The sequence below is a fragment of the Rattus norvegicus genome, chromosome 14 (genome assembly GCF_036323735.1).
Source record: "Rattus norvegicus strain BN/NHsdMcwi chromosome 14, GRCr8, whole genome shotgun sequence".
Lineage (NCBI taxonomy): Eukaryota > Metazoa > Chordata > Mammalia > Rodentia > Muridae > Rattus > Rattus norvegicus.
The window spans coordinates 20135740-20141739 of NC_086032.1; positions in this window are offsets into that span (position 1 = coordinate 20135740).

The window sequence follows — 6000 nt, forward strand, 5'->3', positions numbered from 1 at the left end:
GGCAGCAGTATTTATTATAGGAAAATCTCTCATATAGGTCACCAAAGAAAAAGAGAGGAGTACATGTCGACAAAAAAAGAAATGATCACTAACTCATGGCTTTCAAAGATTGGCCCTAATACTCTCTAGAAAAATACTTTCATAGAGCTGTGTCTCTTGTCATGGGAAATCCAAAGGACAGGAGAATCACGCTATTGCATTGACATAAACTAATGCAGTAGGTGATAATATTTTTCAAATATATGTAATTAGCACACTTTCACACAGCAATACAGCAACTTTTGATATTCTTGCCCTGTCATCAGATACTTATTTCTGTTGAAATGTAGAAGCAAAACTGTTATTTCCTATTGGGAAATTATACCAATAATTTTCCATTATTTATTCATATTAAAAAGATTCTAGTTTAACACTTTCCCAAATATTTATCTTGCTTTGGAAGTCATAGAATGGTTTTAAAATTCTGTAGAAAATGGAAATATCCCATTTCCTAGACTGTAAACATCTAGCCTTGTCTGATGTGTTTAGGGGTAAAGCTGACAGATCAGAGAAAACCTACACATCTAATTTCTGCAAATTTTTGCAAAATCCCTACACTGAAATGTTCAAAGGATGTTGATATTCCAAACATCCAAAGTTAGCAGGAAAATGAAATCAGGTAAAAATCTATAGTATCAAGAAAGGACAGTTATAGCAATTATTTATGAGGATGATCTTTCCTTCGTCCTAAAATTTACAATGAAAATCCACGTTCACATTCATACCTGAAGGTTCCTTTTTCATATGAAGCAGGAAAGTGGTCGTTTAGTATAACAGGACTTAAGCTCATGAGTACAAACAAACATACTGTTTCTTGCTAAACCTGCTATGTAAATCAAACAATTTCACTTCTCTCAATGTTTTTTGGCAGTATTCATGGATTCATCTTAATTTTTATTTAATTGTTTTGTAAATTCCTGAATAGCACTAGAGGTTCAGCACATCAAACCTTTCTAATGTCTGTTCCGTGCAACACACACATTAGGAACATCATCATATGTGGGACACTATGAAAAGAATTAAGGCCAGGCACAGTCTTAAGGGGTAGTTTACCATTTTACTATCACATGTATACACAATCCTGTGAAAAAACAAATCGATAGCTAGAGTACCTCTAAATAAAGTGATCTACAGAACCAAGAGTTCAAAGCTTTATATACGTAATTCTTGAAAATATGCAATGACATTTAGAAATAGTGTTTGTCTTATTCCTAAAGAGAATTTGTAGTCTGTACAAAATTAACATTTTCCTCTCATGATTTTAAAAATGTAACTTTTTTAGGTTTTGGTGTCTCTTAGGGCAAGTCTATATTTTTACTTCTTCATTGTAACTAATATCATCATATACCTCGTCCTTCACATGTATAGACTCTGTTTTCATGGTTTCTAAGGTTGTAAGTATTACTAGCATTTTGGAGATTTTAAGTATTTAGACAAAGACTTTCTTCTTGTCAGTGTCCTCTGCATAACATCTCAGCTGTGCTCACAGTACTTATTCTGTGTCAGCATTTGAAAATGATCTGACATGAGAGTTCTTCCCTAGGACTAGCTTTCATGATTGCACAGAGTAGAATGTAGGATTCTAAGAGAGGAGAGCAACCAACACTATTACTCAGCTATGATGCCCATGAACCATATCAATGGTCACTTTGGCATTGTGACTCTATGGTGCAGTAGTGCTACATGTACCTTGGTAACCAAGAGCTTAGTTGGACTTAAGGCCCATTCTACAAGAGGCAGTCATTTCTGGTTCTGGATCTCTGTCACTACCCAAAGCTCCAGAAGTCAGGATTTTTGAGGAGATCCTATAACCAACACTTTAACAAACTGCAGTAATCCCCAACTCCGTGCTTAATATATATTTGTCTACACAGGTCAGTGAAGTTCTCACGACTCATTAAAATATTTCCTTTTTTTAAGTGAGGGAGAACATTATAGTAAAGCAGTATAAGCACAATGCAGAAAACCAGATCCCGTGTGTTGCCCAGTGACATCTGAGACCTAAACAGCACAGATCTACACCTTAGATCCACAGATCCTTGAAGAAGAAGTGGAGAGACTTTTAGTGCCAGAGGAGCAGGATGCTTTCTCTGACACTGGGCTTCTTATAAACATCAGAGAAGCTATACTCATGAAGTCTTATCAACACGGCCATCTAAGCAGGACCTGGGAAAGGATGACATCAGTAGTCATGTTACCATGGAAGAGGGAAAGCTCATGAAGCCTCAATGTGAGACAAAGAAATGCAGTCATCGAAGGGGTGGTGAAAGTGGACAAATTGTTTTGGTCATAGAAGACACTCCCAATTGGACAATCAATCCAAATCAGTCATCCCTGATATCATACACATACAAGATACACTACACAGACTGAGCATGTTGTGTTTACATGTTTTGGAATAGCTATTATGAGAGTTAATACGATATGAGGCTATGACTTTTACAGAGATCAAAGAATGGCATTTGGTAAGCTTTGGCAAGAATGTAGGGAAATGTGAAAGTTAAGTGATCCTAACTGTCAAAAACAAAATTTATCTTTAAGCATGGTCTAGTTAGAATTTCAAATGCCTTTAGGAGGATATGTATATGTTATGGTCAGTAAGCACGGCTGTTGAAGAGACTTGATACCTATTTCATTAGGTATTGTTGGCAGGTCCTGGAATGAACTGTGGATGGATCTTAAAACAACAAATGATTATTTTCTTTAAAATTTACACACATTATCATTGCTATATAAAAAATACTGTTTATATATTTATTAATTATGTATAAACATACAATTATTTATATAAAAAGTTAAGAAAGAAAAAGTGTCCATGAATTTTCAAGACTAGAATTTGTTAAATTTAAAGGGACAAACCACATGAAGTTCAAGAAGATTGATGACCAATGTGCAGATGTTTCGGTCCTTCTTAAGAGGACCTAATATTCATAGGAGGAGATATGGAGATAAAGTTGGAACAGAGACTGAAGGAATGGCCATTCAGAGGCTGCTCCTGGGGAATCCAGGCCATATGTGTAGTGCCACCAAACCTAGACAATATTGATGAAACATAGAAGTGCATGCTGATAGGAGCCTGATAAAGCTGTCTGCTGAGAGGCTCAGCCAGTGCAAGACAAATATAGAGGGTAATGCTAGCTGCAAACCATTGAACTGAGAACAGGGACCCTATTAGAGGAGTTAGAGAAAGGATTGCAGGAGCTGAAGGGGCTTGTAAGACCATAAGAACAACAATACCAACCAACCAGAGCTCCCAGGGACTAAACCACCATCCAAAGATGCACATGGATAGACCCATGGCTCCAGCTGTGTATGTAATAGGTTGGCCTTGTTGGGCACCAATGGGAAAAGCCGTTGGTCCTGCCATGGATGAACAACACCCCTTCTCCCCCTTAATGTAGGGGAAAGTCAGGGTGGGGAGTCAGGAAGGGGTGTCACTGGGGAAAGGGAACACCCTCATAAAAGAAGGGGGAGAGAGGATGGGATGGGCGCTTATGGATGGGAAACTGGGAAATGGAATAACATTTGAAATGTAAATAAAAAAATCAAATAAAAAAAGAAAGGGTAAGAAGTGCACCTCACTTCTAATGATTGTGCAAAGGAATCTGAAGTCACACAAGCACACGTGCACACATATATCTCACACAGATAGTGAGTATGCATCCCCAAATCTAATTAGGAAATACGTTAGCATTTTTTTTTGTAGGAAACTATTTTTTTTTTATTAACTTGAGTATTTCTTATATACATTTCGAGTGTTATAACCTTTCCCGGTTTCCGGGCAAACATCCCCCTCCCCCCTCCCCTTCCTTATGGGTGTTCCCCTCCCAACCCTCCCCCCATTGCCGCCCTCCCCCCATAGACTAGTTCACTGGGGGTTCAGTCTTAGCAGGACCCAGGGCTTCCCCTTCCACTGGTGCTCTTACTAGGATATTCATTGCTACCTATGGGGTCAGAGTCCAGGGTCAGTCCATGTATAGTCTTTAGGTAGTGGCTTAGTCCCTGGAAGCTCTGGTTGCTTGGCATTGTTGTACTTTTGGGGTCTCGAGCCCTTTCAAGCTCTTCCAGTTCTTTCTCTGATTCCTTCAATAGGGGACCTATTCTCAGTTCAGTGGTTTGCTGCTGGCATTCGCCTCTATATTTGCTGTATTCTGGCTGTGTCTCTCAGGAGCGATATACATCCGGCTCCTGTTGGTCTGCACTTCTTTGCTTCATCCATCTTGTCTAATTGGGTAGCTGTATATGTATGGGCCACATGTGGGGCAGGCTCTGAATGGGTGTTCCTTCAGTCTCTGTTTTAATCTTTGCCTCTCCCTCCCCTGCCAAGGGTATTCTTTTTCCTCAAGTAAAGAAGGAGTGAAGCATTCACCTTTTGATCATCCGTCTTGAGTTTCGTTTGTTCTAGGGATCTAGGGTAATTCAAGCATTTGGGCTAATAGCCACTTATCAATGAGTGCATACCATGTATGTCTTTCTGTGATTGGGTTAGCTCACTCAGGATGATGTTTTCCAGTTCCATCCATTTGCCTACGAATTTCATAAACTCGTTGTTTTTGATAGCTGAGTAATATTCCATTGTATAGATGTACCACATTTTGTGTATCCATTCCTCTGTTGAAGGGCATCTGGGTTCTTTCCAGCATCTGGCTATTTTAAATAAGGCTGCGATGAACATAGTGGAGCACGTGTCTCTTTTATATGTTGAGGCATCTTTCGGGTATATGCCCAAGAGAGGTATAGCTGGATCCTCAGGCAGTTCAATGTCCAATTTTCTGAGGAACCTCCAGACTGATTTCCAGAATGGTTTTACCAGTCTGCAATCCCACCAACAATGGAGGAGTGTTCCTCTTTCTCCACATCCTCGCCAGCATCTGCTGTCACCTGAGTTTTTGATCTTAGCCAATCGCACTGGTGTGAGGTGAAATCTCAGGGTTGTTTTGATTTGCATTTCCCTTATGACTAAAGATGTTGAACATTTCTTTAGGTGTTTCTCAGCCATTCGGCATTCCTCAGCTGTGAATTCTTTGTTTAGCTCTCAACCCCATTTTTTAATAGGCTTATTTGTTTCCCTGCGGTCTAACTTCTTGAGTTCTTTGTATATTTTGGATATAAGGCCTCTATCTGTTGTAGGATTGGTAAAGATCTTTTCCCAATCTGTTGGTTGCCGTTTTGTCCTAACCACAGTGTCCTTTGCCTTACAGAAGCTTTGCAGTTTTCTGAGATCCCATTTGTCGATTCTTGATCTTAGAGCATAAGCCATTGGTGTTTTGTTCAGGAAATTTTTTCCAGTGCCCATGTGTTCCAGATGCTTCCCTAGTTTTCTTCTATTAGTTTGAGTGTGTCTGGTTTGATGTGGAGGTCCTTGATCCACTTGGACTTAAGCTTTGTACAGGGTGATAAGGATGGATCGATCTGCATTCTTCTACATGTTGCCCTCCAGTTGAACCAGCACCATTTGCTGAAAATGCTATCTTTTTTCCATTGGATGGTTTTGGCTCCTTTGTCAAAAATCAAGTGACCATAGGTATGTGGGTTCATTTCTGGGTCTTCAATTCTATTCCATTGGTCTATCTGTCTGTCTCTGTACCAATACCATGCAGTTTTTATCACTATTGCTCTGTAATACTGCTTGAGTTCAGGGATAGTGATTCCCCCTGAAGTCCTTTTATTGTTGAGGATAGCTTTAGCTATCCTGGGTTTTTTGTTATTCCAGATGAATTTGCAAATTGTTCTAACTCTTTGAAGAATTGGATTGGTATTTTGATGGGGATTGCATTGAATCTGTAGATTGCTTTTGGTAAAATGGCCATTTTTACCATATTAATCCTGCCAATCCATGAGCGTGGGAGATCTTTCCATCTTCTGAGGTCTTCTTCAATTTCTTTCCTCAGTGTCTTGAAGTTCTTATTGTACAGATCTTTTACTTGCTTGGTTAAAGTCACACCGAGGTACTTTATATTA